Here is a 16,289-nt window from a genome sequence, read left to right as displayed (position 1 = left end):
TTCCCTTAAATTCCATATATATGTGTTAGCATACGGTATTTGTCTTTTTCTTTCTGACTTACTTCACTCTGTATGACAGACTCTAGGTCTATCCATCTCATTACAAATAGCTCAATTTCATTTCTTTTTAAGGCTGAGTAATATTCCATTGTGTATATGTGCCACATCTTCTTTATCCATTCATCCGATAATGGGCGCTTAGGTTGTTTCCATGTCCTGGCTATTGTAAATAGAGCTGCAATGAACATTTTGGTACATGACTCTTCTTGAATTTTGGTTTTCTCAGGGTATATGCCAAGTAGTGGGATTGCTGGGTCATATGGTAATTCTATTTGTAGTTTTTTAAGGAACCTCCATGCTGTTCTCCACAGTGGCTGAACCAATTCACATTCCCACCAGCAGTGCAAGAGTGTCCCCTTTTCTCCACACCCTCTCCAGCATTTATTGTTTCTAGATTTTTTGATGATGGCCATTCTGACTGGTGTGAGATGATATCTCATTGTAGTTTTGATTTGCATTTAAATGGCTTTTTAAAAATTAATTTTTAAAAAAATAAAGGAGACATGATGTATTTTTTGTTTTGGTTTGTTTTGGTTTTGTATTTTTGGCCACACTGCACGGCATGCGGGATCTTAGTTCCCTGACCAGGGATCAAACCCGCGCCCCCCTCATTGGCAGTGTGGAGTCTTAACCACTGGACCACCAGGGAAGTCCCTTAAATTAATTTTTATTGGAGTACAGTCGATTTACAATGTTGTGCTATTTTCTGCTGTACAGCAAAGTGAATCAGTTATACATATACATATATCCACTCTTTTTTAGATTCTTTTCCCATATAGGGGACCTATCGGGTTTTATTAAAATTATGACCCTCTAGGCTCACCAAAAGACACCATTAAGAGAGTGGAAAGGTATAAAGACATACACATATTTTATACATATATAGTATGCATATACACACTTATACATATGCATATGCAGAACATATAACGAAAATCTACCAAAGACTGTCTAATAGACAAATGGACAAAAGATATGATGAACAGGCTCTCCACAAAGGAATATACTCAAGTGGCTCAATGTGCTCTATATCATTAATCACCAAGGAAATGCAAATTAAAAGCACAATAAAATACCACTCTGTGCTCCTGAGGACACTAATATCAAACACATACATGTGATACCCAGTGTGAGTGAGGATTTGGAACAACTAGAAATCACGTGTATTGCTATTGGGAGTCTGAGTTGATAAGATGTCTTGGGAAGTGATTTTGGTTATCTGCTAGCTCCAAACTGTGATGCAGCAATTTTGCTCTTAGTACTATCTGTACCCAAAAGACGTGTGTATATACTCATGGCAGCTTTATTTATGATAGCCATTTAAGTAAGTGTCAAACCTAGAAAAATACTCTTGGTTGATGGAAATCAGAATAGTGATTACTTCAGGGAGGGAGTTGGAAATGATAAGAAGGGGCGTGAGGAGAGTTTCCGGGGTGCTGGTAGCTTTCTGTGTGTTGTACTGAGTGATGGTTATGCAAGGGCATTTACTTAATTCATTTTAGATCCATGTACGTTATGCAGTTATACTTCAGTAATAAAAGTTTGCTTAAAAAGATGACACAACTTGCAACTGTCCTTAAAGAATTGTATTTTAACTTAATATTTAATTTAGAATCCCACCCAGTTCCGAACTCCAGGCCCTACGTGGCTGCACATAAAAGAGATCTAATTTTAAAACCAGTTTATAAGCTAGTTAGTAAAGTATATAAATTCCAATGAATATTTTTGAAAATCAGTTTCATCATTCTGTGTTGTATCTCACTAAAAATACAGCATTTTCCTGGTCACTTTTATTAATTTTCATCGTTAATTTTTATTACTTTATTAACTTTTATTAAGCCTCTCATGTCCGTACTGTGAACATATTCATATGTACACATTGCATTCATAAATATCTATATGCCATTAACACCTAATAGAATCCAGAGGAGTTTGATATTTAAAAAAATTAGAATTAGTGAGAATAAATTATAGGAAAATTCCATTTTCATCACTATCCAGCTGTTGAACTGAGCAAATCTTTATTCTTACTAGGTGGAAGGTACAATAGTGGCTTGAGCTCAGGCCAGTCAGGCTCTCTGCGGTGTAGGTGAGCCATCAGTAATCAACAGGCTACCTTAGATGGTCACTGAGGTTGATTCTATACCTAACACACTGTGATTCCAATTTAATAGAATTTCCTGAAAGAAAGTATCTCAACCAGTCTTTTTATTACTGTCTGGTATAGGGAATGCCTCATTTCCTCCATAATTTGCTTGAATGATCAAATTATGAATTAATTGAAAACAGATGACTATTTCTGGCTTGCCCAGAATCAAATGTATTGACTTTCCTTTGTTTGGTTAAGTTTTACTTAGTACTCGCTAAGCCATAATTAATAAAGCATGACTTAAATTTTCCCAGACATATTAATCACATGACGGATGTTTGCTGCCTAAAGGGACACTGTCTTATAAAGGACAGCTGTAAACAGAAGAGTTAATTAAGCCTAACATACACTTGTTAGATTTATATGAAAATGTGGACTCAATACTATAGTCTAGCAGGACTTGTGCTTTGACCATATTTTATTAAGGAAAGTTTTAAAACCTTCCTTTGAAAAGGCAAATAACCTGTTTTATACTTAAATGATTTGCATTATATTTTTCAGATCTCTTTTAAGATTACAGTTTGACATAAATCAGCAAAACATGTCACTATCAAATGCAACAAGAATTTAAGCGAAGGGAATATGTAATCTTATAGAGAAGGGGACAAAAGAATTCTAAGCAAATCAAACAATATGCACAAAATCACAGGGACTCCGCAAAAGTCAAATTTCACTAAAACAGACTAAGAGAGGTATATAATGGGAGATAAAGCTGAAATGACAGAGTTCGATGACATCATAAGAGACTTTTATGGTACATGCAGGCAGGTTTACCGTCCTAGCAATGGGTATCACCCAGGGTCAGGAGAGGAGTGACAGATCGAAACGGTACTTTAGGAAAATTTAATCTGGTAGAATATTTAAAATGTAGCTGTGGAAGGATTTTCTGAATTCCCCAGTTTTAAGTACTACTGTGCATACTCTGATCATTCCTAAATATTTATTGCTAACCCTTTAATTCTCACTAAATGTGCAAAAATGAAAGTACAAATGAACGGTTATCTGATAGGACTCTCAAATTCACATATGCAAAACTCAAATTTTACACTCAAACTCATCTTCTGACTGTATTTTCTGTTCTTCATACTAACACTACCATCCACATTGCCATAAATCTAGATACCTCATCCCACATCTAATGAATGTCCAGTTTGGCTTTGCTGCCTTTGATTGAGAAATCCTTCTCAAGTCTGGCTGCTGTGGCCCCCGTTTCCACGGCACTGCCTTAGGTCAAGGCTACATCCTTACAACTGACCGCCAGCTGATGTTTCTTCTTCCAATACTTTCCGTTTTTAATTTATGCTACGCCCTGCCACCCCATAATTTTCAAACTAAAAAATAAGTAAACAATCTAGTGAATAAGTAAATAAAAGTTTGAGGTAGCTAGTTCGCTCAAGTCATCGTTCAAGTCCTTCAAGTCTCTCGAATCTAAAGGGCAAAGTTCATGCACTTTATCACACAAGAGGGTGATAGAAAACTTAACTAGTAAAAGATGGACACAGCGCCATCTGCAGACTGCAAGTCGATTCAGAAGACAGGATGCCTCTAAATAGCCAGCTTGGAGTAAGGACATGAGCCAGCTTTACGCGAGCCCTGAACGCAAGGTCCTTCGTGATCTTACCCCTGCCCTCCCCTCAGCCAGTGCGTGGCTGCTCCCACGGACGCACTTCGTGCTCCAACAATGTGGAGTCGATCTTGGTTTTGTTCCTGGAAAGTTCAGACGTTCATAACTCACCTTATGGCCCAACTTTGGTAATTACGTGGCGTATCAGAGCATGCATTTCAAAGCACAGGTTTTCTTCTTCATAATATCTTATTATGCTACTTCTCTCCATTTGTCCCTAGTCATAAATAGTCATCATAAAATATATACACATATTTCTATTGTGTATGAATCTATATATTTTTATGATATATGTGTTTAGGATATAAACATATACACATATGCATATACACGTGTGTGTGTGTGTGTGTGTGTGTGTGATGCTGGGATGCCTCAGAGCTCTTCTTCATTTACACTCACTCTCCTGGAAATCTCAACCTGTCCCATGGCTTTAAATGCCACCTCTATGCTGATGACTTCCAAATCTGTGTCCCCAACCAAGTTTTCTGCCCTGAGCATCAGCGATGTATCTACTATCTACTTGGCATTTTCACTTGCGTGACTAATAGATGTGTTCTACCTAATCTATGCACAGCCAATCTCCTGATAAGCCTCCAGACTATTCTCCAGCACAGCCTTGCCCATCTCAGTTGATAGCAACTGCACCGTCTCATTTGTTCAAGCCAGAAATCCTAGAGTGGTACTGGATTCCTCTCTCTCTCACACCCCCATCCAACCCGGCGGGAATTCATGCCAGGTGTATCTTCAAATTAAATCCAGAATTGGACCACTTCTCAACATCTTCACTGCTAGGACCTTAGTTCCCTGCTTCCGACTTTGCCTCTCTGCAGTTTATTCACAACACAGCAGTGGAATTATCCTTTCCAGATCTGTCTGTCATGTCACTATTTGCTCAAAAACCCAGCAGCCACTGATAACTTTACTTAGATGAAAATCTGAAGTCCTCCTAATGGCCTGTCAGGCTGGACAGGACCCTATGCGATCTTCCTCCTGGCTATAGCCTCTCTCCTTACCTCTGCCCTGTCATACTGTTCTCTCCAGGGCTTGTTCTGCACCCAACGCCTGCTTTCTCTCCCCTCAGCCTGGAAGATTCTAGCCCTCTGCACTTCCTTACAGCCTTCACTGTGTCCCTTCTCTGCCTTCAGTTCTTCAGGTCTTTGATCAAATTGTATCTTATCCGTGAAGCATACCTTGACTGTCCAATTTAAAGTTGCCATATTCCCGTCCTCTCCTATCTTGCCTGTCCAACTGCCCACCACTACACTGTTCGTCCGAGCACTTGGCACTTTGAACATACTATACAATTGACTTATTTGTTGGGCTTATTGCTGTTGTGTATCTCTCCAGCTAGAAATTAAGTTCCATGAGGAAAAGGATTTTTGTTTTGTTGACTAATGTGAACAGATGCACAAGTGTCCATAATAATGCCCAGCATGTATTAGGAGCCCAATAGCGATTTATTAAATATTGCCTGTGAAAGTCACCTCAAGTATCCTTTTTGTGAAAGAAGAGTGAGACTTCTGTGTCATGAAAACAACCCAGATCTCATGGGCTTCCCGCTTCTCTGCCTAGAACGCCTTCACCCACTCAAACTCTTCACCACTATGCACACCCACAAACACACCACACACATAAAACCGTGCACACACAGGTCAGGTGTTACCTTTTATCTGAGGCTTTTCAGGCTTCCAGAAAGAGGAAATTGCTGTTTCTTCTCTAGTAACACTTTAAGCTGTACATATTTTAATAGTGCTTTTAATGTATTTTATTTTTGTTTTCTATTTAAATGCCTGTCTGTAGGATATTTATATTTAAACATGTATCCTCAGACCATGAGTTCCTAGGGGGCAAAGTCCATGTCTTATTCATCTTTGAATGGCCAGACCTAAAACAGTATAGATATTACTTAAATGTTCATTGAATTAGGAACTAATCAAGCGCTGGGAGACAGAAGAAAATCAAGAGTCACATTCAGAGTCTGTTTATAACTTGCTATTCTGCCAGTACTGCCCTGTCAGCCTCTTCAATAGGAACCTGGCTTTCTGGAAGTCATACTCAGCAAATCAAGGACCACTGTCCTGAAATTATGAGTGTTTCTCTGGGTCCGTATCTGGGGGCAGCTTCCATCTTCCTTTGTCAGTACACAGAACCGGCCGCTTACGGTTGTCTGTGGCAATCACGCAGCTTTGGGCTGTGAGAAGTGCCATCCGTGGGCGATGTTTTAAAAATTCCCAATACATTGAGGATGTCCCAGGCTTTAGGAAATGCCTATAAGTAAGCAAATAAGAAAAGCCGCTTTGAGACACGGCCCTCAAACGACGTTGGTGAATTGGTTAATATACGTTAAAGGCAAACTAATTGTTTTAAGGAGAAATTTTCATGATAGATTGTGTTCCTTCTCTGGTTGCCATTCTGTGATATACTTGCATTTCATTCACGTGGTAGAGTTTCCATAAACCAGCAGATCTGCACTGAGTGAAATCCGCCATGAAGCCGAGGAACACATGATGGGATGCATCTTCTAGAGCCTGTCTAGAAGGCCCTTTGTTAACTTTCATTCTAAGTGGAATGCTTGGTCTAGATTCCAAGGATTTAAAATAAACATTTTAAAGGAAAGCTTGAATAAAATACTCCATTTTCCAAGTTTAACAACAACATCAACAAAACAGCATCAACTTGACGCAGAAAAATCCCTGAAAAAGGGATTTTTAAAAAAATCTATGTAGTACCCTATTTTGATAAGGTCAATATTAAGTGAGTATTGCTTGAGGTACTCAAATTTCCCATATCCAATAAACTACAGTGTTTGCATTGCTTTAAAAAAGTGTTCATTTTAAACATAATATTTCATTCCATAGCACATTTATGCACACATATGACAAATATATTTTAAAGAATGCATTTTGTTGGATTGTAGGCATTGCTTTTTTTAAACAAATGCTCACGATAATGACTCTTTTCTCAACAATTAAACCCAAACTTTGGTTCAAAAGTATAGTAAGTAAACTACATGTCTTACACGTGACAAATATAGCAAACTTTGTTTGCTCGTTTTTTACAGAATTGCTATTTCCACCAAGAAGTAAACAAATAACTTTGGTTTAAATATATAGCTTTTTTTAAATAAAACGTTGGCTTTTAAAAAGCAAGTATCAGTCAGGGTTCAGTTGCTGAAGCAGAACCTCTGGGAGATATGGGAGAGGGATCAATTATAAAAATTAGACTGTACACAACTGCAGGAGAATCTGGGGAAGTAGAGACCAGCAGGGGAGTGGTAGGATCAAGTATACAGTCACCAGCCAGAAATGTGCAAAGTCAGAACACACGCTGCTCACCAAAACGCGAGTGAGGCAAAAGGCCAGCTGGGGGGGATTCTGTGGAGACTGTGCTTCTGCACTGCTACCACTCCGGGGGTGGGGGGGCAGCTGCGGAGCATCTGGAGGTGGGCCTGGGGCTGGTGGTGTTCAGTGTGGCCAGCAGTCAGGAAGAAGAGCTGCACGTGCACCAGAGGAAGCAGGAACAGGCTGGAACCACTGCGCCTGTCACCACACCCACCACAACGAATTTACTAGAGATTAATTATCTCCTCTTCACTTGAGCCCTCTCAATCTCACACGAACCCTGCTTTGGGCCTACTCTAATCAAGAACCGCAGTGAAGGACCGTCCCTCCCCTTCCGATCAAATTCTCCCTCCTTTTTTCTCCTGAAATATCAGTAATAGCAACCATTTCCCCGGCACCTGACTACACTTAACGTGAACACACGCATCCAGTCTTACTACCGGATTTCCTTTCCAGCCATTCTGCTGTGGTCATCCATGGTTCTTTGTGTTTTGTTGTTGTTGTTGTTGTTTTTGGTACGCGGGCCTCTCACTGTTGTGGCCTCTCCCGTTGCGGAGCACAGGCTCCGGACGCGCAGGCTCAGCGGCCATGGCTCACGGGCCCAGCCACTCCACGGCATGTGGGATCTTCCTGGACCGGGGCATGAACCCACGTCCCCTGCATCAGCAGGCGGACTCTCAACCACTGCGCCACCAGGGAAGCCCGATAATTTTATGCAGTGTTTCACAGAACTAACCCCCGAGGTTTTTTTTTTTTTTAATAATTCTACAGCATTTCTATTGATTGATTGATTGATTGTTTGGCTGTGTTGGGTCTTCGTTTCTGTGCGAGGGCTTTCTCCAGTTGTGGCAAGCGGGGGCCACTCTTCATCGCGGTGCGCGGGCCTCTCACTATCACGGCCTCTCTTGTTGCGGAGCACAAGCTCCAGACGCGCCGGCTCAGTAGTTGTGGCACGTGGGCTCAGTAGTTGTGGCTCGCGGGCTCTAGAGCGCAGGCTCAGTGGTTGTGGCGCACGGGCCCAGTTGCTCCGCGGCATGTGGGATCTTCCCGGACCGGGGCACGAACCCGCGTCCCCTCCATCGGCAGGCAGACTCTCAACCGCTGCGCCACCAGGGAAGCCGCATCCATGTTTTTGATAACCAGACTCTCTTCATCCAGCACTTTCCTTACGATTTCCTTACCTCCTGCTCATCTCTTCTTTTATTACATCCTATGGAGACTGCACCATGATATTTAGATAACAATAGGTCTCCTTCCTCTTTACCTAAAAAATTCCTATTGTTGAAGCCAACCAACTGTCTGCATTCTGTAGGCTGAGTGTTGGCAGATAAAGCTAGAAAATCAGTTTGGTGTCCCAGCTTCAAGTAGGGCCCCAGTACTTTCATAAGGTCTGCTGATTTTTCTCTTGTTAGCTCTCACTTACAGGACTAACAAAGACTTAAGAAAAACTAAGAACTTTCTTAGTAATGACCCAGAAGGCAGCATGGGTCTCACATTTGCATCAGTTGCTCTTTCCCCCCAAATCCCATGGGGGCCAAACAGAGGCAAATCTCGGTGGAAGCTGTACATACAGTAGGTTTGCATCACAGATGACATTAGACAACCACAGTCCTTTAAAATGGAATGCAAGCAAACCAGCCCAACATTTGCACTGGAGGGAGACGTTACTTTTACTATACTAATTTGCAAACAAACCACCTCTCGGCTTCAGAGGAAGACACTGTCTCTCCTCTAAGGCTGTTTGCTCTACAAATATCACTGAAAAGGTAACTTGGAACCAGAGCTGTTAGAGACATCACATTAAAAGAATACAGGGGTATACTTAAGCCAATGATACAAATAAAATGGAATCCTAAACAAAATAATCAGTCATTCTAAAAGAAGGTTTAGAAGGAAGAAAAAGGAACAAAGGAAAAATAGACTAAGTATAAAACAAACTTTAACATGGTAGGCCTAAGTCCAATCACATATATAATGCTATTGCCTAAATGGAATTATTGGTGTCTAAATACACCAATTTAAAAAGATATTAAAGAAGCAAAATGCAGCTATATGCTGTCTACAGGGAATCCACATTCATAAGATATAGATACAATAAAATAAAATCAGTGAAAGAGCTATACCACACAAATCTAATCATAAGAAAGAATGGCTATACTAAAATCAGACAAAGTGAAAATCAGGACATTTTATAATGATAAAGGGCCCAGTTCTAAATGCGTATGCTTCCAATATCAGAGCTTCAAAATACAGGAAGCACAAAATGATGAGACTAAAACTAATCCTGTATGTAGAAATCCCAGCAAGTCTACCAAAAGCTATGAGAACGTGAAACATTGAATTTAGCAAGTTTGTAGAATATAAGGTTAGTACAAAAATCGATTGCATTCTGATACACTAGCGCTTATTGTAAAGCTATCATAGTATAGACAACATGATATTTTTGTGTGGATAGAAATACAGATTAATGGAACAGATGAGACACTCATAAACGGCAAACTGATTTTTGGCAAAAATGCTAAGGTACTTCAAGAAGAAGTACTTTTCAACAAATGGAGCTAGAACAACTAGGTCACCATTTGGGAAAATAAAATGAACTACTATTGTCTCATACTTTATACAAAATTACCTTGAAATTAACCATAGACATTAACATAAAATCTAAAACTTGTATAACAAAACATAGAGAACATCTTCACAATCTATTATTTCTTAGATGGGACACCAAAAGTCCAAAATGAAAGGAAAAAATTGATTAATTGGACTTGGTAAATTAAAATTTTCTATTCTTCAAATAAGGTATTGACAAAATGAAGAAAGTCCCTGCCACATGTAGGAAGAAAATGTTTACTAAACATATATCTCGCAAAGGAATGAAACCAAATAAAGAAGTTTTACACATTAACAATAGGGCAAAAAAATCTCATGAATAATTTTATAGATGCATATACCAAAAATAGGTATATGAATGGTCAGTAACCGGTTACATGCAAAGATGTGTAACATCTTTAGTTGTTAGGGAAATGCAAAATAAACCATAATGTGATAACAAAATACAAACATGAGAATGGTTAAAAATAATAAAACGTTATTAGTCAGAGGTCTCCAGAGAAACACAAATGAATATAAAAAATATTATGCTGAGTGAAAAAAAAGCCAGTTCCATGAGAGTATATACCATAGAATTCCATTTATGTGAATCTCTAGAAAGACAGATATTATCTATAGTGACAGAAGACAGCAATGGTTGCCCTTGTGTGGTACTGAAATGGGAAAATTATTTGGAAAAGCCTCAGGGAATGTGATTGGAGTCGTGGAAATGTACTGTGTCTTAATTGTTGTAGTGGTTACCAAAGTGTGTATAAATCTGTCAAAATTTACACTTAAAATAGATGCATTTTATTGTATGTAAATTATATTCCAATAAAGTTGATTTAGGTTAAATAGAAGGCACAAAAATTTCTGAATTTACGACTGATAAAGTATTAAATTGCTTTAAATGGAGACAAGGTCTGGAGAAAAAGAATGATTGGCATTAACAAAGAAAAACGCCTACAATTTATTGAGTACTTCCTAGGGGCATTCTGAGCATCCTAGGTGCTGCTAAGCCCTTGAATGCATTGTTTTATTTTATGTGTTTAAATGAACCCAGAGGGTATTACCATTAATCCCACTTTGCGAGGGAACTAATACCTGGACAGTTTACACTGCTAGACAACATGCCTGTTATTACACCCAGCAAAGCGGCAGTGCTAGACCCTGACTGCAGCCCCGTGTGACTCTGAACAACTCTACGATCTTCATTACAGGGATAGAACCATCGAGAACAAAATCTTAGAAGGATTTTATATTTAGAAATAACAGTGTGCTGTTGAGAAACTAAGATTACATTCCACATACTTTTAGCATTGCTTAAGTATTGCTAAGAGTTTGGAATCCTTTGTTAAACATTTGCTCTCTGTCTCAGCTGACACAAACAGATGAGACATACAAAATACAAAGAAGTGTTGTACAAATTACAGACCTCAGAGTTTCAAAGGGAAGTGATTTACCAAATAGCCCAGAACGTTGCCCGCAGTAGAAGAGAAAGCATGTTGTTGAATGGTTTCCATGCCACAGATGCTCCCTTGGTTTGGGGGCATCAATCTGAACCACAGTGAACTTGGACGGCAGCCTCAATTGAGTCAGAGGTATTCTTTGGGGGCTTTATGGGGTCATGAACTGAACTAAACCCAAAAGCCTGAATTCCTTTGTTAACCCTGAAACTACCCCAACTTCCTCAAATTCCTTCAGATCAGTGAATGATCTAGAACAAAGTTTGACCTTCAAAGTTGTTTGGAACAGACCTGAATCTAAAATTAATGTTTGTTTAATTTTAACCTTACCATTTTGCTGTTTTTTATCTAACCTCTAATATCTTGTTACTCTTCAGAAGACAAATATGTATATATAAACTTTTCTCCTCCCAATTTCATTGCCACATTCTAAATAAAATGTTCATAATTCATAGTTAATCTGATGAATTATCTCCCTAAGGAAATAACGCTAGAATCTTTTTAAGGATAATATCATATTCCATGAAGAACTTATATTGTATGCCATAAATTTAAGTACCATTCAGTGAGTTTTAACAAAAGACTTTAGGCCTCTGTTACCAGACAATACTTGTTTATAAAAATAGTATGGAGGATTTTATGGATTTTTAAAATATTTCTACAGGGAAAAACCATTGCCCCTTCAGAAAAATTCTGGCTGATATTAAAGTGAAAAGACACCAATTTTAAAACAGATTTAGTATATTGGATCCAGCATTAGCTATGCAGAAAATTCTTCCTTCAGATCTCCTAACACTGAAGCGCCCAGTGGCTCAGACCTTGGTCCTTTTCTCTGTCTATACCCACTGCATGGTGATATCATCTGTTCTCCTGCCTTTAAGTATCATCTGTAGGTTGACCCCTCCCACATGCATCATTCTCTCATGTAGCCTTGCTGAATCATATGTCCTGCCCCTCGTTTAACCTCTCTGCTGGCATCTCCAGATAAACATGATCTCACCAGCTCCACCCAAGCGCATTCATCTGTCCTCTTCACTCTCTGACTTGATTGCAACTCCATCCTTCCAGTTAAGCAAGGCGAAATCCTCGGAGTTATGTTTAACTCCTTACTTCCTTTCAGACTCCCATCCAATGCAACAGCAAAACCTGTTGGCTCTAACTTCAAAATGCATCTAGAATGCAACAGTTTTTTCCCACCCCCACTGCTGTATTCTGATTCAAGTGACCATCTCCTCTTGCCTGCATTCTTCAGAAGCCTTCTGTCTGGTCTCCCCGCTCCCACCCATGGCTCACTACAATCCATTCTACACAGAGCAGCTGCCTTGATCCACTGAAGGCGAAAGTAAGGCGTGTCACTCTTCTGCTGAAACCACTGGATGGATCACCCAGCTCAGTCATTATAAACACCAAAGTAATGACAGTGGTCACAAAAAGCCTACATTATCTGACTTGTTCCAGCTGTTTCTTTTGGCAGAAAGATTCTTCCTCTAGATATCCGAATAGCTAACACCACTTGCTTCAGTTCTCTCCCCAAATGTAACCTATTCAATAAGGCCTAAGCTGATCATTTATTAAAATGGCACATCACATTCCTCTGGCACACCTCGTTTTGTTTGCCTGCTCCAGTTTTGTTCTTTACCACACTTCTCCCTCTAAAACACTATGTAATTCGTAACATTTGTTGTTTATTCTTGGTTTTCCTATACTAGGAGGAAAGCTCCACAAGAGCAGGGCTTTTTGTTTCTTTTTGTCTCTTCGTCTTTTTTGTATCCAATGAGCTGAAGACAGTGCTTTACACAAGATACGTATCTTATTGAATAACTGAACTAATAAACCGTGAGATACGGAATTTCCGTTCATTCATTCCACAAGTATATTAAACGCCTACTATCTGCCTGGCCCTGTACTAGCCATTAGGATACAGTAGGAAGCAATAGATGCATGGTCCCTACTCTCGCGGGGCTCACAGCCTATTAAGAAAACCGTCACTATAGAAATATCCGCACAAACAAGTGCCTAAATAGAAACTGAGGAAAGTGCTGTGAGGGAAGATTGCAATGTACAGTAAAATAGGATAATAGAACTACCTTAAATCCGAGATGCAGAGAAAACCCCATTAAAAAAGTAACATATCAGGGCTTCCCTGGTGGCGCAGTGGTTGGGAGTCCGCCTGCCGATGCAGGGGACGCGGGTTCGTGCCCCGGTCCGGGAGGGTCCCGCATGCCGCGGAGCGGCTGGGCCCGTGAGCCATGGCCGCTGAGCCTGCGCGTCCGGAGCCTGTGCTCCGCAGCTGGAGAGGCCACAGCGGTGAGAGGCCCGCGTACCGCAAAAAAAAAAAAAAAAATATCAGATGAAAATGAAAGGCTAAATAACAATTGAGATGTTAAAGAATACATACGAAAGAAATATATGTGCAAAGATCAAAAGTTGAGAAAGATGGGAAGATGGTCAGGGCTGTTGGAACATAATTAATAGAAGGAGAACAGCATAGATGTAGCTAATGAAGTCACCATGGACCAGACGTGCCAAGCTTTGTTGGCTGTGAAAGAATTTTGATTTTATCCTAGATGGGAAGAGGAGACTTTGAAGAGAATTAAACAGGGTAACAATGTAATGAGACTTTGTGATTTGCACTATCCTTCTGCCTGTTGTGTGTTCCAGAATGACCTAGAAAAGAATAGAAGTGGAATCAGGAAGGCCAGCCAGAATGCAGTGATATTAGTACCGGTGAGAGATGACTGTGATGTACAGATGTGACCTGGATGGTGACTTTTGAAAAGGAAATGATGAGATGGATATAAAGTATATTTTTATTAGAATGTCAAGGATTAGATATAGAAACAGATGTGACTTCCTGGTTACTATCATAAGCAAATGAATGGATACAGGTAGATGCAAATGTTAGGATAAGAAACAGATAATAATACGGCGAATCACTACCTACCTTTGCAGGGACATTGGGTTTAGGAATCAGGTGATAGAAAAATATGAGGACCATTGTTGAAATCTATTTGAGTTCAATTCATGATCACCCTATATTTTGTCTCGAATTGTCCCAGAAGGCTCTGGAAGAATGCCTGATCCCACAGTTCTGCCACAGAATGAACAACAGGACGGATATTTTGTGCACAAAACAACCTGTCAGACGACATGCAATGTGCATAATGCTGCATATCAACTCCTTTGGTCTTTAGACCAAAGCATGTGTAGACTCAGTCTTCTTCCCCCATTCTCGTATCCAGGATCCCACTTGGGAAAAGTCTCAATCTGCTTCTGTTTCCTTTATTTTGGCAGTTACTTGTGATCTTCCTTGGGCCTGGATAGAGCAGGTGAGATCAGGTAAGGAACAAGAATTTGGCCTACAGCAAAACCTGGGAAGAAATGCAGCTGACTTGGGTCCTAAGAGAACAAAACCAAGAGCAAAACTGTCCATGTACATGGATTATCAATAGGACAAGCCTGGGTATATGACAGGAGTAAGCGTTCTAGAGATCCAAACCTGGCAGGTGACCCCATCAGAACACAGTGGAGGTATACAGCTATGAAACGTACACATACAACAGAAAAGCCACGGGCAGAAGTGATGCTGAAGTGTTCAGATAAAAGTTGTGACCTTTAAGCCCAATTTTGGAAAAATGGATTGAGAAGAACATACAGTTTGGGAAACCGGTATGTGAAGAGGTCTGTACAATGAAACGATCAGAGTATCATTGCAGAGGAAATCCATCTGCCCCAGTTTTCAGGATCCTTCCTGGACTATTGTGGGGAGAATTGAGAGGTGTGGACCAGATGAAGCCATCTAAACCAGAGGCAGTTGGAAGATATAGACTGTTGATTATAGCAGAAAATGGTTCCTTTGATCAGCCTGCACTTGTATCCACTCCTCTGTTGAGTAGCTCTTTGTTGCCTAAACTTGACAACCCATAGACTGGTCGTCTTACCACTATCTTTTAGAGTTTTAAGACTCACCAAATGAATAGGTAATGTCCTCCTTGCTTTTTTCTTACTTTTAATCCTGTCACCTAAAAGAATGACTACTATATTCAAACCTTAAAAGAGTCATTAGTGGGCTTCCCGGGTGGTGCAGTGGTTGAGAGTCCGCCTGCCGATGCAGGGGACACGGGTTCGCGCCCCGGTCCGGGAAGATCCCACATGCCGCAGAGCGGCTGGGCCCATGAGCCATGGCCGCTGAGCCTGCGCGTCCGGAGCCTGTGCTCCTCAACGGGAGAGGCCACAACAGTGAGAGGCCCGCGTACCGCAAAAAAAAAAAAAAAAAAAAGTCATTAGTGAGAAATTGATATAAATATAAAAAATCTTCCTATTGAGAAAGAATAGCAAGACTGTAGGTTTCCATTTCAGATTCTAAATATCTGTTTCTTATTGACTTTGCATGCTATGAAATCACCATGTCTAAGGCATGACAGTACCATTTAAGAAATTATCATGTCTCACATAAGCTGGGATGTATTAAAACACTGCATTATCACTGTGCTAAATTAGATAAGATTTTTTTTCGTATCTCCAGCTAGAAGTAGTCCAAATTCTTCTATAAATTCCAAAGAACATTGCACAATAACAGATACCATGGGTATTCACCAAGCCAAGAGCAAATGATATCTGGAATTTAGGGTCCTGCCAGTTTTACACATCTTGAAGAAATACAGTTTCATAGCAACGTAGAGAGAGATTAGCTCTCTTCAAGTGGCAATTTCAGTACACGCAGGAATGTTGTTTTCACACATACTCCATTCCATCCTTGGTGTCTTGTCCTTATATACGCTAGAAATATTCTCAGTACATTTTCCTGTTTTTCAGACATTTCTTCTTAGGTAGCACACATATCTTTTAATATAATAGTATCCATGGTTTTGCTTATATTTATGAGATTTTTGTTCCAAGGTACAAAATAATATAAAAATTAAGCAAAAAAATAAGGCAAAGGAATATAAATTAAAGGATGATTAGATAAAAACTAGGATTGAGGGAGGCACAAAATGCAATACCCTAGAGCCCAATGCTCTAAAAACCACAAACTTGGCATTGGCTTTTCTGGAAGCCAA

The sequence above is a fragment of the Phocoena sinus genome, chromosome 21, assembly GCF_008692025.1.
Source record: "Phocoena sinus isolate mPhoSin1 chromosome 21, mPhoSin1.pri, whole genome shotgun sequence".
Classification (NCBI taxonomy): domain Eukaryota; kingdom Metazoa; phylum Chordata; class Mammalia; order Artiodactyla; family Phocoenidae; genus Phocoena; species Phocoena sinus.
Note: the sequence above shows the minus strand (reverse complement) of the source record.